This window comes from Crocodylus porosus, unplaced genomic scaffold (genome assembly GCF_001723895.1).
Source record: "Crocodylus porosus isolate Cpor-Errol unplaced genomic scaffold, CroPor_comp1, whole genome shotgun sequence".
Lineage (NCBI taxonomy): Eukaryota > Metazoa > Chordata > Crocodylia > Crocodylidae > Crocodylus > Crocodylus porosus.
In genome coordinates, this window is record NW_017728933.1 from 6,132,522 (window position 1) to 6,158,615 (window position 26,094).

Here is a 26,094-nt window from a genome sequence, read left to right on the forward strand (position 1 = left end):
AGGTGCAGCACCTTGCACTTGTCTGTGTTGAATCCCATCCTATTCTCATCTGCCCACCCCTGTAACCTGTCTAGGTCTGATTGCAGCCTATTCCCCTCTTCTAGCGTGCCCACATCCCCCCACATCTTAGTGTCATCAGCAGATTTGAACAGGGTGCTTTTTACCCCCTCATCTAAATCACTGATGAAGATATTGAACAGTGCGGGCCCAAGGACTGAGCCCTGATGGACGCCACTGCCCATGTCCCTCCAGGTTGAAAATGACCCGTCCACCACCGCTCCCGGGTGCGGCCCTCCAGCCAGTTGCTAACCCAATTGATTGTGTGGGTGTTGACACCAGAGTCCCCCAGTTTCTTAATGAGAACGGGGGGAGAGACAGTGTTGAAGGCCTTCCAAAAGTCCTTTCCTCCCTGTCCTGTCCCTCCTGTACAGCCAATAGCCCTTGATATTCACCACCCAGTCATGCATTGGGTCCCACCACATTTCAGTGAGCCCCACTGTGTCCGGGTTGGCATCAGATAGCAGTTGTGACCCAGTTTATTTTTTTTTGCCTTGCTTATGGTATGTAATGGTTTTGTTTCATACCCCGTAAACGGGTGAGCGAAATGTTGAGGAGAGGGGAGAGGCCAGTTGCAAATGCAGCATGGTGAGCAAGGCATGATGTACAGTCTGGGCTACGTTGTCAGGCCTTGGCTTAGCATTTGTGATTCCTTTTGGGTGGGTGACTTCGATCTGGTATCCCATGATCACCTCTTGGCAAAACTGGCCAACCACGGCCTCGGCTTCTCCACAATCCGCTGGCTGGGGAATTGGCTCCGCAGCAGGACCCAGAGGGTGGTGGTTGATGCAAGTCAATTGTCGTGGTGCCTTGTGACCAGTGGGGTCCCCCAAGGCTCTGTCCTTGGACCCACATTGTTCAACCTCTTCATTAATGATGTGGATCAGAAGTGGACTGGCAAATTTCGCTGATGACTCCGAACTTTGGGGTAAAGCATCTACGTCTGAGGACAGGAGGGCGATCCAGGTTGACCTCCACAGGCTCAAGAAATGGGTGGATGAGAACCTGATGGTGTTTAACACTGAAAATGCAAGGTTCTCCACCTTGGGAGGAAAAACCCACAGCATCCTTATAGGCTCGGCAATGCTGCACTGGCTAGCACTTTGGATGAAAGGGACTTGGGGGTCATGATTGACCACAAGATGAACGTGAGCCTTCAATGCGATGCTGCAGCTAGTAAAGCAAGCAAGCAAAACGCTGGCTTGCATCCATAGATGCTTCTCAAGCAAATCCCGGGACGTCATTCTCCCCTTGTACTCGGCCTTGGTGAGGCCGCAGCTGGAGTACTGCGTCCAGTTTTGGGCCCCACAATTCAAAAATGATGTGGAGAAGCTTGAGAGAGTCCAGAGGAGAGCCACGTGCATGATCAGAGGTCAGGAAAACAGATATTACGATGACAGGCTGAGAGCCATGGGGCTCTTTAGCCTGGAAAAGCGCAGGCTCAGGGGTGATCTGATGGCCACCTGTAAGTTTATCAGGGGTGACCACCAGGATCTGGGGGAACGTTTGTTCACCAGGCCGTCCCAAGGGATGACAAGATCGAATTTTCACAATCTCCTCCGTGACCGTTTCAGGCTGGATGTAAGGAAAAACTTCTTTACTGCCTGAGCCCCCAAGGTCTGGAACAGCCTGCTGCTGGAGGTGGTTCAAGCACCCACTTTGAACACCTTCAAGAGACATTTGAATGTCTATCTTGTTGGGATCCTATGACCCCAGATGACTTCCTGCCCTTCAGGCTGATCTCAATGATCTCCCAAGGTCCCTTCCAGCCCTAATGAATATAAAATCTCCCAAGCACCCTCTGCCCCCTGCTTCTGCCTGCACACCACACATCTGGAAACGCACTGGTGAAGCCACGCTTAGGCGCCTGCAGAGGCTGCTCTCAAGCAATGCCTGAGAGTGAGGAGCTGAGAGCCAGTGTGGAGGCCTGCTGGGGACTTCCACAATGCAGACAGACCCTATGCCTGGAGTCAGATGGGGAGTTCATGACAGAGCAAGGCACTGAACCCAGGTGTCTTCAGCCTTGAGCTAGACCCTAACAAGGAAGCGCAAATAGGGTGTGAGCAGCTGGCATTGATCCTGATAGCTCCTTCACTCTCTGAGCCTCTCTCCGTCTCCATCTCTCTCCCTCCCTGGCTCTCATTATTTTCTCCCTGCTCTCCACCAGCACTGACAGTGCCCCAACGGGAGCGGCTGCGCTGCTTTCAACTAGCACCTGCCACGTTTGAGCAGAACTTACAACCGTTGATTACTTGATGTTTCGTCCTTAATTAGGAACACCGCTAGAAATGTCACCCAGTAAGCCATGTCCCAGGGCTGCGAATCTGCCGCGCTGGCTGCTTGCTAATGCTGAGCTTGCCCAGGTTGAGAGAGAGGCTTGTTTTGAAATTCCTCCTGTTCGCTCTTTCTTCTGCAGCCATCTGTTTCAACGCTGCGAGCGAGGGAGGCCTCCTTTGTTCCCCCAGATCATCAAACAGAAGGTCAGGGCTAGGGACCATCTGAACCAGCTTAGAAAAGTCTGCGCGCCACCAGATTTCATAGGGATAGACTGCAGGGAAGAAGCAAGGCTGGGGCTTTGAGGGCCGCTCACCCAAGGAGCCATCGCATGGGTTCGTCATGGAAGTGACCCTTGCCAGACAGGGAGGGTGGCCTTGTAAGGACGTTGATCTGGAGCTCAAGGAAGCTAGGGTTAGTCCCGACCCCTTCTCACCCTTCACTGATTTCTCGTGGGACCTTAAACCGATTGCTTCTCTCTGCTCCCCGTCTGCAGTCGACAGAGAACCTCCTTCCCTACCTGGCTGTGGTCGGGAGGGTGAATTCACCTGGGGAGAACACCCGAAAGAGATGTATGCACCTCCCCTGGTGCTGAAGCGGAAAGAAAGGGTGAGAGAGGGGGAAATGGAAAACTTCTCTTCTGGGAAACGAGGAGAAGAAATGCATCCACCTCCAACCCTTCTGAAATCCAGCACCAGCAAAGTTTGCCCAGGCCCCGTGGCAAAGCTACAGTTTAGCATACACAATTAAGGGCCGTTCCCAAGGGTTTCTCTTTGCCTCCCGGACTACAATCACTATAGGAAAAAAAGCCTTGATTTTTTTTTTTTCTCTTGCTGCTGCACTTAGGGGAGAAGAAAAGAAACAAAACTGACAAAACTGCTCAGCTTGCTTTCCAACCCCCCTTTTTTTTTTCTGTCCCTTCATACCAAACACTTTCAAAGTTAATTTCAAAAGCCCAGGAACACTTGATAGTTTTAATTAATCCAATGCCTAGGGAAATACAATTTGTGTAGCCAAAGACTCTCGCCTTCTTCTGGATAGCTATCTCACTCCAGTTAATTTTGATGTTTCCAACTTGACAGTGATTATAGCGGCGACTCGAGCGTTTTGATTTTATTTGATCCTAACTGTAACGTGTCAAGCTGCTTTTCTTCTGGCTGGACTGACCGGCTGCGTCTCACTCCACGGTAACTAGCACCAAGGGAGGGAGCTTTTGAAAGAAGGCGGTGCGCTTGGTAGTCAGTGACGGCAATTATTGCGCAGTCATTTAGTACTAGCTAAACTACGTTTAGTACTTGCCAGAAAACCCCCATGCCTCTAATGCAAATACTAAATGACTGCAAAGAAACAACTGCATGGTCGGCTGCTCCTGGAGATGCGCCCAATTGGGAGCAAGTGGATGGTGCGGTTTGGTGGTGGGGTCTTTTTCCAACTCAGCCCTTCTATATGACTGTTCCCTCCTTCTTCCTTCTATTTATTAAACTCATAAACTCATTGCAGCTGGCCCTGGTCTCCAGCATTTGCACAGTGCTCAGGGCAGTGGCACCCTGATTTAAGGCAGGGCCTTTAGGCATTTTTATAATCCCAACGAGCTCATCGCTCTACTCCTTTCAACCATTGTAGCTCTACTCCTGACTTCAGTAGTTATTTCAGACTCGCACCGGAGTAAAGAGCTGGTCCAAAGTCAGTTGAAGACTGGGAAAGTCTATGCTGGATTAATTTCTGGGGGAGATGAGAATCTGGTGGTAATCTGAACTAGATTCTCTACATGGAAAACACCATCATCTGGGGGCGACATAGCGAGCAGGGCTCTTCTACTCACTTCATGATGGCCTAGCTCGTTGCCCGTCCGTAACTAATAAATAGTATTTACTTGGCACCATTCATTCAGGGGTCTCAAAGCACTTTATAACTGTGAATTAGCTGAGGCTCGTAGCATCCCCACAACCTGCTGCAGAGAGGTAGGTAAATGTTAGGGCTGATCAGATAATATTTGCTTAGTAATTTATTTGCTGAATCCTGAGATTGATTTAAAATAAACGAGGTGATGTTTGTTTTCTGATCCTGAAGCCAGCTCTGGAGCTGAGCAAACAGCTGAATAAGTGCATTCAGGATCAAGGGCTGGGAAGTGTGGTGAGAGTTTTTTGGGAATAAAATGTTTGATACTTTTGACACGTTTACGTTCACTGCACGTGCTGTAAGGGGCCGGCACCATCACTTAGTCTGACCTCTGCTGAGCCCAGGCCAGAAAATTGTGCCTGGTGACTCCTGTATCGGGCGCGGTTTGATGGGCTCCTAAGCTACTGGATTGATGTCTCTGCCCTACAGGAGAAATGATCTCTGTGCTTGGATGGAGACCCTAAATGCTGTCATTTTCCATTCCCAGCAAGCAGACTCTTAAAACTGTGAACCCTCCTCTCAACCAGGGATTACTATAATAGCAGTGCTAATGCCAGCATGGCTTTAAGCAGAGCATCGCAAACTCTTTCTCACATTACAGGGCTCAAGCAGCTTGGAAAAGGGTCGCTAGTCCCGAGGCTCTGTTACCAACCCTGGCCCTTCTTATCCACACTTGATCTCCCGTGCAGAACCTCATTAGCATCTTGATTGGAGGCTTGATAATACACCGTATCCAAGTGGAAATGAAGCAAAACAAGCCTTGCACGCTCTAGATGCTTCTTTCAGGCATAGCCCTTGTTTTGTGTGCGAGAAGGAGACCCCTGGGAGAAGTGTTTGCCAAGGCCCTGCTTAATGGAGACGTGAGCCCTCGTGGTAGTTGATCTACATTGCTCTAATAACCTCTCCCATCCCAGCCCCTGAGTCATCTGCTGCCAAGACACCATTTGCCTTTTTCTCCCACTGCCCTCCGGTTCGCTGCCCGTCAGGGAGGTGAGTAGTTCAGGCCCCGTCAGTCCCCATAATCTAGCGTAAACACTGCGTTTTGTAGCCAGTTAGCTAAGGCTGGCATTTGGAAATGACATTTAAAGGTCACTGCCAATCTTCCTGCTTGGAAAATAGGGAAAGAAGGTGCCGTGGAGGAGTTGGGAGTCATGCAGTCGCGTAATGAGCATTTGTGTAAGGTTATTTACTGTGCATGGCTGCAGGCACTGGGGAGCGGGGGGAGGTAATCAAGAACTAGGAGAGAATTAGGCACAGTGTTCGGGATGATGCGGGGAGAGAATCAGGAAAAGCCAAGGGAAATAGATGAGCCACAGAAGACATGAAACCCCCCCCCCCCCCTTCTCTCAAGGTATGGCAGCTCCAGCTTTTAGTTCAGGAAGTGCCCAGTGCTGTCCCTGGTGTTTGGGCCCCGGTAGCAGGCATGCGATAAGAGGGGAATTGCTGAAATGGGCGCTCGTGAGATGCCATCCTTGGAGACAGCCTTCCACCGATAGCAAATGATGGTATGTATGGATCGGGGATGCCGCTTGCTCAGCTTGCAGAGAGCCCACCTGAGAAAGCGGTTTAACATCTGTCAGCCTTGCTGATTCAGGCTGTGCGGTGCTTGCGGCAGGGGCTCTGGGCCTTGTCAGGGATCTCCTCATCTCCTCTCCAATCCCTAAGCCGGAGGGGCAGTTCCTATGGGCCATTTAGATGAGTGATCCAAATTAAATGCATCTCACCCCAATAGAAAACCAGGCTTTCCTCCTGTCACCCGTCCACTGGACTGGAAGACGGTGCAGGCATTCATTAAAAAACCAGCAGAATTACATGGCGGCATGGTTCTGCCTGTGATTCTGGCCCCCTGTCCGCCGAGGTCTCATGCTCAGATGCCGCGGTGGTAGTTCCTTGACTTTCTCATTCTCCCCTTGTCTCTGTGTCACAGGTGTACTCATGCTCATGCCCTTTGCCTCTCTTGCATGTGGCTGGGAGTACAGGGTTTTTGTGTATTCCTGAGACGGGAAGCATTTGCCCATGCCAGGATGCAGCAATGCCCAGAGGACTCCTCGGTAGATCTTCATAGAGAAACACAGCTTCAAGCCCTGCCCAGGTCAGGTGCCCTGTTATCCCTGACTTCTAGGAGAGCATAAAGCAATGGGATGACAGAAAGGCTCATGTGCTTTCCTCCTTGGTGTGGGAAGGCCAGCTGCGTGGACAGCCCTGCTGCCTGGTGTCCCCAGGAGAAAGAAAAGCATCACATTGTAATAGCGAAACTAATCTATGTTCACACAGCACTTGCCCTTGCTTCTTTACCTGGCACTATAACATCCTCATTGCAATTAATTCAGAGGCCAATCTCTGCGGTATTTCGCATCCCATTTTCACACTCCCTCAATGCCTGCCTGAACCCTCCCTCCTGCCCCAACAAACCAGCCTGCATTCAGGAGTGAGAAGTTAAGTGAATCCCGTTGCGGGGAGGGTCTGACTGGAGAGCTGGGAATTTTATTCCCAGGGCCCTTGACATTGTGCCTCCAGCACACTTCAGATACAGGAGTGGATTAGGCAGAAAGACTTGGGTCTCTTGGTAAGAGCCTCGATGCAGATGAAGAGAGTGGAGCAAACTCCCTCGGTGATGACAGCTGCACACACAATACAGTACGGCTTGGGCGTGTTGTGAACTGCTCCCTCTTTCCTCTTTATCTCCTTCCTTCTTTCCCATCCTTTTTTTTCCCCTTCTCTTCTCCCCTATTCTCCCTTTCTTTCTGTCCTTTCTCCAGCATCTCTCTCTCCCCTGTCTTTCTTCACTACCAGCCACTTCTTTTCCCAGTGGGAGATCTCCACCTGGTTCACTTCCTCCAGCTTTATTGCTTATTTGCAAAGGGATAAATTAAATCCCCCTTCCTTTGATGACCTGTGAGTGAGTAGTCAGGTTGGGCGCAGGTGGAGACAGTGGGCTGGGCTGGGCTAAGCGTGTTTCATGGGGATTCAGCAGAGCTGCATTGGAGTTGCTTTCAAGTTAACCCAGCAGCACCTGGGATGCTGTACCTGCTGTTGTGCCTCCTTGCAACAGCAGAGAGGAGGGGCTGGTGGGCCTGCACAATGATGTCTTTAGAAGACTTTCTTCTAATCTGCAAATCTTGCGATCCAGGATGCAAGAGGAACCCTTATAAAGGTGACTGCTATGGTGCCCTGGGGAACAGACCCCAAGCTAACTCCCCAGACCCTGAGCTGCAGTGGCTTTGCTGCAAGCAGTGACCTGGGCATCAAAACAGCCCACCCTGAGGGCCTTTGCAAGAAATTCCACTCGGATTAATATCCCATACAGCTGGGTATGTATCAGGGAGCAGTATGGGCATCCCTGATGCTTTTTCTGTGTTTATAATTAGCTTCATGCTTAGCTTCTGATTCAGCTGCTTATTAGAGCCAGTAAAAAAAAAGAAAAAAGAAAAAGTTCATTCAAATGCTTTTTTCTCCGATAACATAAAAAGTTTAACAGAAAATGGTTTGTCTTTATTGAAAATGTGGTGGGCTTTTCTAAAAATAAACCTAATTTTTTTTCCTTTTTCCTACTGATAATCCCCAACATTTCAAAGGGAAATGTTGACAGAGGGGGAAAAATATCTTTGTGTCTCAAGTTGTTGATACAGGGGGAAAAAATGATTAAAAAAAAAACAACTGGGAAAAAAAAAAAAAAGCAAACCAAACCAGAAAAAACCCCATGCCTCTAATGGCTTTTACTAGCCCAAGGGCAGTTCAGAGAACAAAACATCAGTTTAAGACTAGGCAAAATAGCCACCCTTACCCTTCCAACCGTGGCCAAACTGTTGAACAATCCTCAGCTGTGTCTTGGGCAGCTCTTTTGGCTAATTAATCAAGCTGATCTTCTTTAGTGCTGGTCACAAGTAAAGGTCTGGCTTGGTTCATTTGATTTGCTCTCTGGCTTCTTTCAACCCCCAGCAATTGCTCAGTAGCACCAACAAGGCTCTTGAGACCAATGGTCTGGTTTCGAAGGCTGCCAACAAGGGGAAATAACAGTACTGATGGCAGGAGACAGGAAGAAGGTGAGACAACCAGCCCTGAAGAGCTGTTTGAAATCTGTGAGCAGAACTAAAATAGTAAGCACGCAATGATATCTCTATAATAATACCGCTAATCAAAAATAGGAGAGGAAAAATAGGGTATCTCATAAATGCTAATTGAACGCAGTAATCAGCTGACTCATGCCAAAGCCAGATCACCTTCATTTCCATATATTTATTAATAGTGCTGGTTCACACGTATGCACAGTTTTGTGTGTGTGTGTGTGTGTGTGTGTGTGTGTGTGCGCGTGCGTGTGCATTCCTGCAAAGGTACAACACAGCCCCCTATGGCACAAAAGTAGAACTTCTCAGCTCTGTGACATGTACCCTATACCTCAAGCCATAGGTCATGGCCTCCTTCAGGTCAAGGGCTTTTGAAGCGAGAGAAGCTGAGTTCTCTTTCACTTTTGCCATCAAGTTCGTAGCAGTCACGGTGTACAGCACAATGACAGCCATGACATTCCTATTATTATTAGTTGCTGGTGTCGCTACATTCAGCGCACTGCATTTTCCTTAGTCTAACCTACATCACAGCAGCCCTTTAAGTGTGCGCGTAATACAGATTCTAGCGCAAAGGAAATCAAGCTATGCACCTTCAGCCAAAAAAAAAAAAAATCAATACAAATTAAATATATACATGTACAAACCCCACACTGTGTGTGTGTCTCCTTCTCTTTATATATATCATTTCCATTCTTTAAACCAGGTTCCAGGGCAATTATTTTCCAGACTCCTAAAAGAAGTTAATACGCATTCTGCTTGAACACGCAGTGGAATTTTGTTTTGCATAGCATCTTTAAGGCAAAAAAGGCCAGCTTGTTTAATTTGCTTAATAAGTTTTCTACAGCCTCGCTGGTGTATATAGGATCTTAAAGTCCATAGTGCTGGGGAGGGCTGATTGGGGCAAAGGAGGAAGATACAGTGTGCTGTAGACTTTCAGCGAGAGCGCAGTAACAATGGAATGAGGTATTGCGGTTTGATTGTTTAATTAATAAGAAAGGGTCAGAAGATCAGAGAGGGGAGAGGAGAGAAAAGGTATTGGACTGGAAACAGCATTACAAGAGTAATCAATACTAGGGCATTGATTCAGTATTACTGACTCTGAAAGGAAAGTGCTCCCTTATTGACAGACATTAAAGTGAACTATGTGATGTGCATAGATACATACACATTATGGATGTAACATTATAAGGCTATGGATATTGATTAAGTCTTCAAACTAAGTAGCTTGATACCCATCTAATGCCAATAGAAAAGAAGGGGAAGGTAATTAAATGAAATATATGCAAATGGAAATAGAACATTTAGGTTATAATCTATACAATTCAGTTTACATTGCACTATAGGGGGGATGAGTATGAAAGGTAGCTGGTTAATGGGAGATGGGACTCATAAACATCTCTATTGACAACCACAAGGCTGGGTACATATTAGGCTATCAGAAGATTATTTTACAAAGTGGTTTGGCTAAAGGCAATTCTATGGAAAATTGTCCAGTGCAGCGGCGATTATTTGTCACGTGGGAATGAAATGGCTTGGGTCATCTTCATCGCAGACTACACGGGGTTCATTTTTCGTTAATACTTCTGACCACAGCATCATCAGGAAACCTGAACTTGCTTGGCACTCTAGAGGCAGAAAGGCAATGCCTTTTCTCTTCCTGCTCCATCCAGCAGCCCATCCTTACCATCTACCTGTTTGCACTTTAATCAAGCGGTGTCATTTGCCCCCTCTGCCTTCTTACCAGGCAACCCTCCTTCAGCTAGAAACATCGGCGCTAGGATCCTACAGAGGAAGGAGCCTCTGCAGGAGCTGAGAGAGATAGATAGATGGATGTGTCCATATGGAGAAAGCCAGAGAGAAGGGTAACTAGATTCAATAGCAAATACTCTGCATGTCTAAAATCAAATTAAGAAAGCTCTCACATATGTTTCATTCCATCAAAACCTCAATTATGCAGGGAGTGTTTTTCACCTCAGCATCATAAATAAAGCACGGTTAGCAAAAGGACAACATTAATATTAGACTAATATGATCACAGGCCATAAACAAACATGGTGAGAGATGCCACCGATAATAAGTGAGGTCATTTCCATTGTAATAACTTGTTATTTAATATAGGGATGCTGCTTCTGCAATGGCTGTGTATAATGGACCAGATCCTTCACTGATGGAAGTCAATGCAAGCGTGTTGACTGATGTAAGTCTTTTAATTTCAGTGGAGTTACTCGTTGAGCGAAGGATCTGTTTATCCGTTTGCTCTGGACCAGATCTACAACTGGCGTAAAACAGTGCAACCTCACTGAGTTCAACAGAACTAGGTTAATTTAGACTAAGGATCCTTCTCTCCGCCTGCCTGCCTGCCGGTCTCTCATTGCTTGGGTTGTTGTTGTAAATCAGCATAGCTCTATTGAAGTGTTATGCGTGCCTGCACGTGTGTTTATATTTTGGTTTATTTATACGTGCATATATATGCATACATAATTTTTGTTCTTTAAATATTAAAATAAATTACATCTTTTTGCAGAATACAGGCATTAATTCTGTTTCCAGGAGATTTGTCAAATCAGTGGTCTGTGTTTGCATAACAAGCTCTTTGGTTATGCTGCGCTGAATATAAATTACCGCGTTGTCAGGCTCCAGATCAAAATCGCTGGGTTTTTAAGCAGAATATCTCACGTTGATTAAGATGTGCTTTATGTCATGCGCATCTGTAATACATGGCTGTGGGGAGGTATCCCTGAGAGAGGCTTTATACTAAAGGGAAAGGCTCTTGGAAATATTGAGGTGTGGACAGATGGGTTACTGGAGAAATTAGTTTCTAGGACCTTGGACAGATCCCAAACGGTTGGGCTAAGGTGATGTTTTCCTTTGTTTTCTAACTTCTGATCTGCAGACAGAGCTCAAAGTGCAGACATCTTTTAGGCAGATTGGTAGGTAGGCAGGTATATACATACAGAGATTAAGAGATTGCATAGTGGAGTGTGCTTGCAGTTGGATGGCCGGGCAGGTGGACAGACCGACACAGAGGAAAGTTCTGGGAAACTTCAATTCCCACTGGCCCCGGAGACTAAAAATAACACTGGCTTCCTAAAAAAATGCTAGTCCTTTCCTTCTTGCAGAGTCAGTGAATATTTAAGACTCCAGATTGATAAATGGTGCTCTGCTAACCTCTGTTTGTTTTATTATAACCTCCTTCTCTCAGCCTACTCTTTCCATCTGCTCCCTCCTGTCTGATATGTAGATCATAAGCTCTCCATGCCATGAATTGTCTTTTTTGTTGCTTGTCCATAAGTGTGCTGCCTTACCTTAGCTGGGTTTTTTCTGCCTAAAACTAATACACAAGGGACCAGTCGTCATCATCTTTTTAAACCTTTTTTCCACACTTGCTTGTTCTGCCCATAAGACCTCATTGAATTGAATAAGATTGGACCGAAATGTCTGGTACCCAGCATGCCGAGTTCTGATCTTTGCATTTTCTTGAAACCATTGGGTTTTCAAGGTGATGAGTGAAGAGGTCACATATTGCTGAACACAATAAGGCCCTGGGTCACAATGGCAGATGGATCATCTCTGTTCCAGTGCTGAGTTTTTTGTGAATTGGTGTTACATGCCGTGGGATCCCTCTCTGGGTCTTCTATGCATCTGAAGTGTCTTGGAGTAAGAAATGGGAAAGCACCCTTGAAATGCTCATTTGCTTTGCTGCGGGGAGGCTGAGCCTTTCAAAGCAATAGAGGAACATGACCATATAGCTTCTCATGACTCATTGTCCACAGACCCTTCTGTTCTGGGGGGCATCTAGCTGCTGCTCTCTTGCACAGGAGAAGAGCATGGCTGAATCTCTCTGCTCTGTGCTCTGGCCTCTTCTTTCCACCTGTGAGAACAAAGGGGATGTGGGCAAAAGGTTTGTTCTCCCCTCATTGCTTCCCAGGAACTGTGTCAGATTTGATTTGGGAGGGGAATCAGTTTTTCAGTGAGACGCGGTATTGCACTTGCGCACACGCACAGAAAGTCTGTTCCATGTACAAACCCCAGACTGTATCTCCTTCTCTTAAAAGCAAAACTTATCTGCCGAGGCAGTAAACAGCTTGGGGTTTATAAAGTGTAATCATGAATCGCAGTCCCCCTGCCGACACAGGCAACAGGCATCTGTTCATTTGTTTTAATGAGATAAAGCCTTCTCGAGTCTCCGAAGCGCTTTGCTTGCCTCTGACTTTCTCATTCCAGTTTGCCCGTACAGCGAGGGATGGTGGAGGCCGACTACTCTGATTGCTCTTTGATTTATTTGGTGCCTGCCGAGGGACTCTTGACAGGCCAAGATGTACGACCCTCTCCCCCACACCTCCCCGGCTGTCGTTGCTGCTTGCGCATAGATATAATATACCGGAAGGTCTCTCTGAGGACTCGGCTCTTTCTTCCTTTTGCTGGGGGGATGTCACTTTCAAAAGTTTCTCAAGGAAAAATGAAAGAAGAATCCAGGTGATGTGATTAAAGAGAAGTATTGAAAAGTATTGAGACAGACTCGCATTTAAAATTGCGAGACCCTTAGTTGTGTAGACAGACTCGGTATCTAGGAGCCAGGGTTCTTGGGATTTGCTAATCTACTGCTGTGTGAGTTCAGCTGGGTCCTTTGGCCTTGAGATACTGAAGTCCTTTTTGGCCTCAGTTCCCAGACTTGTTAAACAGGCGTACTGGTAATTACATAGCTAATGGTGACATTATGCTGTGTAGAGTACTGCTCCTCCCACTTTTGATGGTGGGTGTTTACCCGCTCTGCATTAATTTTTGTCCTTCCCTGGTACACAAATGTCCAGCCGTATCTAGTGAAAAATGGAAGAAAGCTACTAGATGCCTTTATATTGCACTGGCTTGCAGAGATCCCAGTAAGCACATGTCTCTTTGGCAGTTCCCGTTGCTCAGTTTTAGAGGCCTTGGTCTCTGTTCTGATTGCGCTCATGCCCATGTGAAGCCTTTGGCTTTCCCAGACTTTCCCCAGTTTGAGGTGGGAGCAGTTATTTTCTATTCAGTTTATTCAGCTACTTACACACTAGAACTATGACTCGATTGGCATCTAGGCGTTACTGCTGTGTGAACATTACTTCGGCAAAGCATCATCCCTGGTTTGCACCATATCTGTAACTAGAATTGGAACGGAGACAAGGTGGAGAATTCAGTGCCTCATGTCAACAGCAACGAGACGCTGCTGTTTCCATAACAGCAAATCGTAGTAACTGTACCAGTGACAACGTAACAGTATTGTCTTATGGCCACTTCTAGACCACTGATATCATGTTGTAGTGCTTCATCTGTCACCGTCATGGAATCATAGACAATGAGGGTTGAAGGGACCTCAAGCAGGACCAGCCCCAACTGGATCATCCCAGCCAAGGCTTTGTCTAGCTGGGTCTTGAAAACCTCCAAGCATGGAGATGTCACAACCTCTCTGGGTAACTTGTTCCACTGTTTTACTACCCCCCAGGTGAGAAAATTCTGCCTAGTATCTAACCTACACTTGCTGCAACTTAAGACCATTGCTCCTTGTCCTTCATCCTTCTAGATAACCTCTCTTTGTTTCAGTGACATTCATGTGTAACCATTCGGCATTTAAAAGGTGGAAGGATATCTGGATTCATGGGTAGGAAACTTTGCACTGACATTCATGATGCACAGATTGCTTGGGTGACCTATCTGAGCGATCTTTTGCAGAACTGAACCGATAATCAGTAATAAGACTCTGTTGCTTGAGCTCAAGGCCCTACTGCTGGCAGCATAACGCTTTCTTTTGTCCTTTTGCTGCCAGATGGGGACAAGCATACAGTCAGCTAGTACGCTAGAGTAGAAAGGGAGAAGTTTTGTCCGGTCAGCAAAAGACATTTGGACAACTGACTCCTGACCACACTCTGGGGTAATTATTTTGTAACTGGACTCTGTTCCCCATGGTCCCAAATAGACTCCTTGCTGATCAGGTTGTGTGGGGTAGTATTGGAACCGTATGGCTATAAGCACCCCTTAAAAGAAGTAGTCTGCCCAAGGACTCTGCCCCAGAGCCCAAACTACAGCTCCCACTGGGCAAGACGACATCACAAGCCAATGTAGCTGCCCACTGGACTGTCCTGCATTGCTTTGTTTTGATTCAAGAAGCTAAAAATGTTTCATTTTGATCCAGTTGAAATGTGCTGGCTCTTCCAAACAGACATTTATTGGAACTTTTCAGTCTCTGAAAATGGAGATATTTCAAACTTACTGGAAGGGAATGAAAGAGGTATTGAAATGTCAGAATTCCCCACAGGACAGATGTCTTGAGTTTTGCTCAGCTGCAATGGTCCTTGCCTGGCCTCCTCCGTTACACAAAGCAGTGGATTCTGCTCAGTTATTCCTGCACCCAGCCAAAGCTTTCTTGTAGAGTGAGAGCGTTTCTTTGGAAAGAGACAGGTCCAACCTGGATGCGCTGCCTTCACGTAACAGAGAACCCGCCACCTCCCCGGGTAAGTTGTCCCAGTGGTTAATTACCCTCGCTGTTAAAATTGTGCATCATATACCTAGCCAGAATTTGTCAAGTTGCAGCTCCCAGCCATCGCTGGGTTTGCCAAGACGAGGGTCATTAATGACGGTATTTTTAGTTTGCTGGCCCCTGTCCACCAGAAATGAAGCTGAGACCTGCCAGCTCACTTCGTGCAAGGCTACAGAGCAGCGGCAGGTAGGAACAATTTTTGGTCACAGACCAGAATGTGGAAGGGAGCTGAAAATAAAAAGCTAAGTTGGAAGGGGGCCAATCGCTTTTACTGTTAAGGCAGCCACATGCACTGATAATGCTTTTCCTTGAGTGTGTGCAGGGGCACTGGGGAGCCAGCTACAGTTTAATTGTATTTCTTTAATTTCACCAAAGCGGAGCCTTGAGGCAGATCAACATGAAAGGAAACGAGGATTCGGGAGCGTTCCTCTTTTTTGTTTACCAATTTAACATGCATTTCCTTGGTGCCTTTCCCATTCACGTGAGTGGAAGGAGCCCGCTGTGGGAGAGTCGGGGAAATGAGTCCCGTGCCCCCCACTGTGTCTTTGCCAGCACAGTGGCAGGAATTTGACTGTCACCATAAAAACGAATGCATTTATCCTTCCAGGCACAACGGCTGTTTTCACCATTTTACAGATGGGGAAGCTGAGGTGCTGAGAGGTTAAATGGCTTGTCCAAGGTCACACAGAGGCAACTAGTTCTTGCAAGACAGTTGCATGCAAATGTGAGCTTGGGGTGGGGGGGGCAGCACCTTGGGTTAAAAAACATGAGCTTTTACCTTCATGAACGCTCAGTGGCCTGCTGCTAGCTGCTAAGCATTCAGATCCATGCTCTGCTATGTAAACAGGGACCCTTTGAACCCTCCAGCCCTGCTGCCATTCTCATATAACAATAGCAGCTCCTTCGTTCAATAGTCTCTAGAGTACACCTTTAAAGAAGCCAAAGCCATGAAACAGAGAGAGAGGTTCTGGGGCTGATTCTTCTTCAAAGAAAATCTCCTGATCCATAAATATATCCCCTGAAATCCAGGACAAAACATAATGTATAAAAGATTGAATAGAAGATATATTATGCTATTGCATAGCAATCCTGTCTTCAGGAATTTATAGCTTCGATATATTCCCTGTTAAAAGAGGTTCTGCTAGCTGGTGGAGGAATTCAATTCATCTTGTATCTGTTGCAAACCATCAATATTATGGTTCACCCATTTAAACTGGAAATGGGACCAAATCTTTTGACTATTTATAATAAAAAAATAAAATAAACGATGATCTCTGCAGGATTGTTGGTGTGCTAACTTTGCTGAGTTAATCGGAAATCTGTTTCTTTGGTGCTCTTGGAGGCTGGAAGGTTTTTTTTGTTTTGTTTTGTTTTGTTTTTGTTTTTCTTTTGAAATTTAAGGACATTGAAGAGGAGCAAGAAGTTGAATGTATGGGGATATTTTTCCTGCAGAGTTCTTTGCATTTGAGAGAGACCTAAAATAACAGCAGCATGTCTGTGGCTATAGGTCAGGGCTGCAATGGGTTGGTGGCTCCAGGGCTGTAGGTTGTAGCCGTGTCGGTCTAAGGACACAAGCGGACAAGGTTGTTTGGGTAAATCTGATATCTTTTATTAGACCAACTCAAAGAGTTGGAACAATTGTTCTTAGCAACATTGGTGGCTCCGGGAGTAGAACAGCAATGGTGTTTCAGGTTGGCATTGAAAAGTGTTGGCAGAGTTGCTTACGTGCATGCATCTTCGTCTGTGGGGGGATCTGGAAGCTGTGGGTGTGGACGGAGGGCCAGGTGTGGACTCGCAGGGGTAGCTGCAGGCCTGTGGAAAGGCTTCTATCAGGGTCTGATTGTTTAATACAGTAACAAAATGTGGTCAGGTCTAGCAGCTTCCTGATAATTAAAACTTACAACCTGCATTTTGCATGATTAATGAAGAAGACTGAGCAAGAAGTCTCAAGAGACGCGCTTCCGTCAAGAACGAAATACTCCAAAGCCTGCCTGCTTCCTCCCCACCGCCCCCAGCGCAGGACTGGAAAAACGCATCAAGCCTAGGCTAAGGAGAGCCTAATCCAGACCTGAGCTCCCAGGGGGTTTGAGAGACTCTGCTCATCCACCATCCAGAACATGGGACAGGGTTGACACTCTGGCACTCACCGGGGGGAGAGGGGGGCATGCAAGGCTGCCAGAGCCATCCTGTCCATGAATAGCATGCTAACTTTTGACAGAGTTGCTCAATGCACAGATGCCTTCAAACCCACGCTCCCTGGAGGGGGCCAGTCTAGACTGCTGTCTTAATTTTGCACAGAAAAAAGACATTCCCATTTGCAGTACAGCCGGGTTCAGAAGAACACGGGGGTTCGGATGGCTAAAATACCCTCTTAATGCCACGGTATCTTCTGGCTTTGATGGGTCAGCTTCACCCAGTGGAACAGCTGGCCCAGCAGTGTTTGAGGCAGGAATAGCTGGGCTCTATTGGACCAATTTTAAGTGAGTTACTTTTCTCCGTTGCTCGCTTTGTCTCTGAAACAGAGACACCAGGGCTTGCCCTCCCCGCACCCAGGGGCTCTGTGAGCCTGGAGGAGTGAATGGTATTAAAGTGCTTTCAGAGCTTCTGCTGAGAAGTGCTACAGCAGGCCCAAAGCTTTGTTATTTATTCTCCTGGATCGTTGCCAAGCAGCAAACACTGACAGCCCCATTGCCGATTCCCTCGGTGAGCTGAACGGAGCGCATGCAGACATGCGAACGCACACGCATGCACAGCGGCAACAGCACATGGACAGGCCCGCAAATGCAGGAGCATAACCCACCCCCGGGTATGAGCGCAGACCTACATCCGTTGACTAACTCGCAGAAGCACATGCACACGCATCCAGATGTGGACATCTGCAGCAATGCAGCTGGAGCCAGCCCCCACTTTCAGTCCATGCACTGGCCATCAGAGATTATATATTTACCACCACTGCCTCGGCAGCTTCTCCAGGCAGCAGCTGACAATGAAGTCCAATCCCTGACTCTGCCCAACCGGGGGTAGCGAAGCAGCTGATGAAGGTGGAGAGGCTGCAAACGAAAATTCATCGTCTTTCCCTTGGCAGAGGATGCCAGGGTCTGAGTGATGCTTGGAGAGAGGTGGGTGGCTGGCTTGGCCTGAATGCACTCCCATTATCGTCTGTAATAAACTGGATCATGGGATTTGTGCTGTGTGTTTAGTCTGGAAACAAACTTGTACAGCTCTGCTGCCACTTGGTTTCTTGAGTCCGCTTCCTGTGCGCCATCCTGCGCTCTGTTTTAATCTTCCCCTCCCTTTGTAGCGCAGGTCCCTACGAATTCACTTCTCGTTCCTGCTTCAAGCATCTGCAGTCACGGCCCTGCTCCCTTTTGAGAAGGCCACTGTATATCCTCTCTGAATCCAGCCCAGTGTCTTCACCACAAGAAATACGAAACAAGGCAAGGCTCATGGGTGTTTGGGCTTAGGGGCTGGTTTGGCCCCGTCTCCGTTTGACTTCAGACTTGGGACACACTTTTGCAGCCATGGCTTGAAGGTTTGCCACGGGATGAGGCTTTCTTATGACAGCTCTCGCTGTGCTCCTGCTCCACAGATACCGGCTGCATCCTTGGACGTGCCCTGCAGTCTGATCCCTCTGGAGATCCTCATCTCGCCTGCCAAGAGAAAGTCTGAAAAAGGACCTTTCCCTCATCAGATTACGAGGTAGAGGGGGAGAAATGGCTTTATTCATGAAGGTGGGTGTGCGAGTCAGAATACCAGCCTGCCAGTCAGGGAACAACAAGCAGCGGCTTGACTCCTTTTGCATCAGACTTGGTGTGATCTTTCCCAGAAGCTTGACTGCATCCATAAAGAGAGATGCAGCCTGCTGTTGCTAAAGCAAGCCCTCCCCTCACCCCTGTCATTCACCCAGCTCTCCGCCTGGGAGGTGCCGTCTGATACTCGCACCTCTGATCTCTGCCAGCCAGTAGCTGACCTGGCCCTTAGGTTGCTGACCGTGGCCTCCCAAGGACACAGATCAGTCCAAAGGAGATGAATAGAGAGTTCCTGAAGTGCAGGGTAATGAAATTGGTAAAGATGAGATGCACCAACCAGTGCTACAAAGGGACTTCTTCCATCAGGAATTTAAAACCCCTTGGAGTCGTATGAAAGTCACTGATGGTTCAAATTCTGCTTCCTTTGAGTTATAAAGCTATGTTGTATCAATGATGCAGCTGGGAGCTGGTGACTTCTACTCCTCCAGAGCTTGTGAATAGCTCGCTCAGGTCTAGCTATATGAGCTGTAGATGCACCCCAGGACTGAGGTGTAGATGCACCCTCTGGGGCCATCTTTTCTGATAACTGTGAGAAGATGCGCTAACATCTGGGATAGGGAGAACTAGGAACTGCCCACCCTCAATCTCTGGCTGCTAGGGCATCCTATACCAGGCTTGTGGTTTTTTCCACAAGGGCTGAGACAGTACAGCAGACAACTCTCTTCCGCTCTCTGCATGGCTGCTGAACAACTTTTCCTGAATCCCACAGCCCCAGGATAGGAGGCCCAAAAAAAGCCTCCCAGAGAAGTGAGAAGCTCATCTTTTATGGAGTGTGCATGTCAGCTGCAATCACAGTCATTTGAATATTGTCATCAGACAGTTTCCTCTCATCGCAGCTTGGCTGGAAGTGAGAATAAATCTTTGCCAAGTGTGTCGCACGCACACGCACAAGCACACACCCCACCCACACCCTCTTATGTGGGGTCTGGTTTTTATCTTGCTAGGCTCCCCTCTCCTGATTTCATTCACTTTTATGTTCGCGAGCTCCGGTGTAAGAAGTAAAATGCTCTATAAAACCTGCACTACACGGCTGCGTTCGCTGTTGTCAGGCTTTGGAACTTGGGGCGTAAAAGTTAGGGAATTAAATCAATCAATTGTTATTGGATTTATAGGATGCCCAGTGAACAAGGGCCCAACAATCACTTTACATTTTAATCAGAGCCAAATCCTATCAAGCAGCCCACAAAAAAAAAAATACATCCGTGGGAGGCAGGGGGTGGGGGGATGTCTTCTCCACCTCCTGCCGTGCCCAGCAGCAGCAATACTCTGAGTACCCTGTCCTCCCTCCCTCACTGCGGTGGCAAATCCTGGAGATGGGGCCCTGGGACAGCACTAGAGCAGCCTCAATTGCAAGCTGACTATTTAGTTGGTCTAAGAAAAGATATCGCATTTACCCAAAGAACCTCGTCAGCTAATTGGCATACGTGCTACAGCATCTTGGAGCAGTGGGTACCACTTCCACCTGAGACCACTGTGGGACAGGCCCTGCCCACTCACTCCTGGTCCATCCATTTCCCTTGCATTAAGGTAGTCCTGGGAGTGCCCAGCATTGCTCCCAGGACTAAGCCTAAGACAGAGACTCGGAGAGCATCCCTGGGATTGTGGTCCTGCTGCAGGTGCAGGGTCATCTAAGAAAGGTACATTGCCTCAGTCTGGATTGGGCACAGGTGCAATGTGCTTCGAGGTCCCACCCCTGCATGTGGCATGGGCATGGTGTAGACAGGTCTTGCTGTGGCCTGCCCTGCAGCTCCGTATGTCTGTGGCATGAGGGCAAAAAGGAGCAGGAGGGGAAAATAGGGCAGGGAATGCCTGCTGCCTTTCCTGCCATGGAGAGCAGTGGGTGGTCTCCTCTGTAGGGCTCGGGACCGCTGGGTTCCTCTGCCTGGTGTTGCTTGTGATGTTGTATGAGCCGCTCTGCTTCTGTATCCCCATCTATCAAGGCAGGGTGATGACAGTGAAACGCTCTGCGGCTGAGAGATGAGAAGTGCTGATGTATCCTCACTTGCTTAAGGGCGGACCCACACCTGAAGGTCCTTCTGGTAGAGCTACGTCAGCGAGGGGTGTGATATTGCTTTGCAGCATGGCAGTGTCAGCAAAAGCACAAGTGCACGTTGCAATGTTACCAGCAAAAAAAAGGGAGCTTTTGCCAGCAGAGCTCATCTTGCATGCCAAGCCAGGTTTAGCCAGACCAGCAAAAGCCCTGTTTTCTGCCTTCTCAGCTGCAGCTGCACCAGGAAGGTTGGTTGGTAGAAACCAGTGCTTTCCAAACAGTGTTCAAAGAGGTTGGGGGTAACAGCAGAGCATGCCAGGCAGTATTATGTTGCTGTTGCCAGGCTGGTCACCTGGCCCTGAGTCAGTCGAGGATTGAGGTAGGGCTGCAGAAGTGATATAAAAGGTTTCTATGGTTTCAGAGAGTTTGAAAACCACTGGTATGATCTTGTCCACTGGCAGCTAAGCTGCAGTGTAAACCCCACGGTGCTGTCCATTCCAGTATGGAGCCAAACCAAACTGGGGAAATTTCCCTGAAAGCACAATTTCAGGAAATAGTTGGGATGAATTTCATTTCACTAAAAGGAAGGCATTCCTTGTTGATGGCCCCCTTTTGAAATCTTGTATCTGATCTTTTCTTTATATAAAAGAGCGTCATGTTGGGAAGTCATTCTGAAATGAAAAAGCAGAACTTTTCTTTCCAAAAATTGTCCAGGCGGGCCATCCCAACACTGCCACCCCCAACCTCCCCCTGCCCCTCCAGTTCTTATTCTAAATAAAATGTCATTGAAATCTATAAACTATATATTTTTTTGAATATTTGATTTAACAGAAACAGTGTTTTCCATCAAACTAACATTACGGAGGAAAACTTGTGAGTACCTCCAGCCTTTCCTATATTTGCTCATTCCCCTTCTCTGTTCATTCATGCATTTTCCAAAGTAGGTCAGCGGAGTCCTCTGTCAATCCCCGACGTCTCGTCCCATGTGCTGTATCAGGTGCGGCGCAGAATAGATTTTTGCAAACTGTGCATGTTGTTACATGACTCCACAACAAGCACTACTTTAGGATGTTGATTCAGTTGTTCTCCAAATCCAGTCCTCCTGACGCCGCTCTGCTTCTCAGCTCTATCCCATCAATCAATGATTTCTCTCTGTGCTCCTTTTAAAAAAATAAAGAAATCAATGTGACACTAGATGAAGCTGAATGCAACAGTGCCAGGCAGGTCCAGGGAGCTGAGAAAATGCAGAGGACAAGGAGCTGAGCTTCACACCAAGCAGATACCTGCTGAGGCAGGTGGGTGGAAGAACAGAGGCGATACAGATGTGTGCACACATTTTCTACCCTACGTTACGAACAGGTATGGAGATAGGGGCAAGCAGGTACACAGCTGAAGGCATTCCCGTCTGATAACTATTCAGTGGCTCCGAGATGGGTGATGATGGACCTCAGCTCACATCCTCGTGAGCATGGCACAGAAAACAGCAGCACCAGGCGTATATACCCCGCACCCCACCATGGCCATTTCAGGGGAGAGGCTGAGGAATGGCTAGGCCTCGGAGGCTGGATTCTTCCTTTACACAAGAAACAAAAGTTCATTGTCAACTCACTGAGCCCAAACGATAGTCCTGGAGGGTTAGGGTAGAGGCACTTCATACAGTTTAATAGCACTTCACACATATGTAGGGCCATCCCTCTGTGGTTCTCAGAGCGCTCTACAGGTGTTAATGAGCTCAGCATTAGCTGGCAGTGCCCCTTAAAAGAACAGAAGTGTAATCAAACCCCTTCTGTCACAGGGAAATGTGGCATTGAGGGCTTAGCGTATGGGTGCACATGAGGTGCTGAAGCTTTCCCTGTGACTGTGAAAGGGCAGCTGGAGCCGCTCCACGATGGGGGGCATTGCACTAGGGATAGAATAAGATGACCTCCGTTCCCAGATGCTTGCCGTCTGTATAGAGAAGATGGGCAAAGCAGTCTTGCCCCATTGTTGGGCTGGTGTCACTGCTCCATCTGTGCCTGATTCACAGAGCCTCAGGGAGGGAGCCTTGGTGATCCTGTTTTGATTTTTCTTTCATTTTCCTGGTGCCCACTGCAACCCTGGGTGTGTTTGGAGAGGATGGTGGCCATTGCAAAGAAACTGCAGGTAACCATGCTGCTCACGGAGGCAGGCACAGAAACCCTGGCTCGCACCATGTGCTCCAAGGCCGTCCTTTCTGACAGCCAGCTAGCAGTATCGTTGCCCCCACTGGTCCCGCTCTGCAGCACTGTGGATAATTAGGAAGTCTGGGTCTCTGAGGCTGTCAGACTGGCACCTCTGAACACTCATTCTTCAGCGCACCGAAGAGGCATCATTTGTCTTTTCACACCACATAACCGTATAGAAATATTTTGTCTTGTTTCAGCCCCATTAGTAATACTGGCGATGTTTTGCTGGCTAGGTGACAATTAGCACTTGATGCAAATGCTATTAAGGAGCTCTCTCCTTTTTTCCCCCTCTGATGCTGCCATTTGAAACGCTGTGGCAGGGACCTATCGGGGACCTGCTTGGGCAGGGTGTCCTGCTGGGCTTGCCACTTGCCTTGCTGAAGTTGGGGTCCTTTAATGGACAGGTGCCATCACTGTGCAAGGGGCACTGGGGCCAGATAGGAGTGGTGAAACAGCAGCGGGCACTGGGTTGCATTTTGCAGCCTTGTCTGACAAGTTCCTTGAGTGATCCAGAGGTATAAAAAAAAAAAGGAAAAAAAAGACAGCCCAGCAGTTAAGCGATACCATTTCTAATTATCCACTTTCCCTCTTCAGCAAGCAGGCTCACCTCTCTTCTACTCTCACCTTGTCAGCTTCTTGGTCAGGAGAGTTTACCTGGACATGCCTAGATAAAGGCAACTGCTGACATTTACGGATACCTGCCGTGCAAAACTCAGCACGCCGGCTCTGCCTCTTTCAGCACATTGCCTGTAGGAAGCTCTTCGAGGAGCGGCTGTATGGAAGGAGCTGAAGGAAAACAGAGGAGTGCAGCGACCAGGTGAGAGGGGAGGTCCAGGGCAGGGAGACTTGGCAGCATTGTGCTACCTGTGCAGGTGCAAATAATCAAACCTGTGCTTTTCATGTGCGGATGGACTGGATGCGGGTTCCTTTACTTGGGGCTCAGATGCTGCCATATTAACCGTGCAGGTTTGCAGCCAGCCCTTTGTTCGCAGTTGGCATTGGACACCGATTCTGGTCATTCTCCTCTCACCAGCTGTATTCAAAGCTTATTGTGATTTATTTTGCACTAGGCCTGAAGACCCCAGCTGTGATCAGGCCCTCATTGTGCAAAGCACTGCATGCAGGCATGGTAAGGCAAGGTCTCCTCTATGGAGCTTATGGTCTAAATTGACTAGGGGAATATGATCATCCCAACTGTACAGGTCAGGAGGTGAGGCACAGAAGACAAAGTGATCGCCCACGATCACACAGCTAGTCGGTGGCAGAGTAAAGAACTGATCCCCACTCCTCCAAGGTGCAACCCAATGCTTTCTAATAAGGCTGTTCTTCTTCTTATGGTGGTGGGCTCTTTTTTTTTAATGTAGACTCTTCTGTAACGATGCAGGTTGGTGTCAGAGTACCATGGTACCTTGGAGTTGTACCTGTATCACATGTCTTTGTCTCCTAAAAGAGAATTTCAGTACATCCCCAGCCTTGATCTTTGGGGTAGGCATGAGACATCAGACCTGTTAGATTAGGGGGTTTTCTCGGGGCCAGTAACTGAGGCCAAAGTGGCTGAAGTGGCTTGAGGGATGTGACCTGTACTGATGGTGGAAATGCACCAAGCCACGTACTTCCAGGTACAAGCTAATTGAACCGCACGAGTGTTTAACTTCACCACATGTTAGATGTGTAGCTTAGCAGCTTGTGTGCTGGGCTGAGAGTCCTGGCTTTTACACCTGGCTTGGATCTTCACCTGCAACGAAGCCTTGCAGTGGCCTAGACTATCATTAGGATTGCTGTAGTGCCCAGGACGCCAGTGCGTTAGGCACCGAGTAAGCACAGAACAAAGCCACCGTCCCTGGCACTGTCATGGGAATGCACTATTTGGTCTGTCATCTAAGAAAAGAAAAAAAGATTTTTTAGCATGCTGGATGGTAGAGATCAGCTGAAAAAAATGATCTTTAAAAGTTTAAGAGACAGGAAGCAAACAAACAGACCTTACAGTGCGTTCTTTATAAAGTCTCATTGTGTTTGACTCTTGTTTTTTGAACTTCAGGAGTTGGCTACAGTGGTAATGTCACCTCAGTCTTGTGAAGACTGTGTTTTAGAAGAAGGGTCACCTGCGAGATAGTGGCTGATGTAGGAGCTAAAAGTGAGGGCTGGAGGCAGGGCTCTGTCACTGGCTTGCTGTATGACCCTGGCCATGTCACTTGACTTCTCTGTGCCTCAGTAACCCTGTACGTTTTACACTAACCTGCATCTCTAAAACCTGCTGTGATCCCTGCTCACCATGTAAAAGGAGGCCCTCATGACCAGGAGGAGATTCTGGGAGCCAAGAAGATAGCTTAGGTCATGCTGCTACCCCTTTTTTATTCTGTTGTCAACAGTTTCTCCTTGAGTCCAAGTAAAGACACACACACACACACACACACACACACACACACACACACACATATATATTCTCCCTCTCTCTCTCTCAGGCAGGGCCAGACAGAGAGGGGATTTGGGGGGAAAAAAACCAAGTTATAAAACACTCAGCAAGGAGGAAAAGTTCCATTCAGTGCTTCAGGACTAAAATTAATAGGTGCAACCCATAATCCTCTTTTGGAGAAAGGGGGAGGCGGGGGGGGGAAGGAGAGAGAGAAATAATGGCCAAATCCCCATGTCTTGCTGTCGGAAAGTCTTCCAGGTTTGTGAAGTTCAATGCATAGGAAATGAGGTGGAGAGCCCCGCTAGACTCAGCATGTTTTTGGAGAGTACAGGTCAAAACTGACCTTCACATAATCAGCCCTAGGTAGAAAACACTGAGGTTTTATGTTTCCAGGGATAGACAGATTGCAGAATGATGGGGACAGTTATTTAAGAGCTAATCTTAGCTACCCCATCCAGCTGCCACTAAACCCCTGGCTTTCTGTTCATATTATTTCTGCTTTGGCATTTCTTCCCCTTTTTCTCTTGAATGCAGTGCTCGGCTCGAGAGAGTGACAGTGCTTGGTGATGTCTGCACCAGTACAGCTGAAGGAGGGGCAATGCCTACTTCTCTCGCATGTTGACCCCAACAGGGGGGCTGAGATCCTCACTTCTGGGTTTGGTCCCCTCAGTCCTACTTGGGTGGGGTGAGAGGGGTTGCGCAGGGCTCGGTCCTCGGGCCTGCACTGTTCAACATCTTCATCAGTGATTTGGACGAGGGGGTAGAAAGCACCCTATTCAAATTTGCTGATAACACTAAGATGTGGGGGGACGTAGGCACACTGGAAGGATGCAACAGGCTACAATCAGACCTAGACAGGTTACAAGGGTGGGCGGA

At 47.9% G+C, this 26,094-nt stretch overlaps 1 long non-coding RNA gene across 1 annotated transcript in view; it reads left to right on the plus strand.

The window, feature by feature from the left end:
- The window catches only part of LOC109317437, a 43,080-nt gene extending 19,464 nt beyond the window's left edge, over positions 1-23,616 (plus strand). Inside the window, exons 2-3 of the long non-coding RNA XR_002103049.1 lie at positions 18,392-18,501; positions 23,438-23,616. This is a non-coding gene — a long non-coding RNA (uncharacterized LOC109317437). The remainder of the gene's footprint in view (positions 1-18,391; positions 18,502-23,437) is intronic.
- Positions 23,617-26,094: the final 2,478 nt, after the last annotated feature.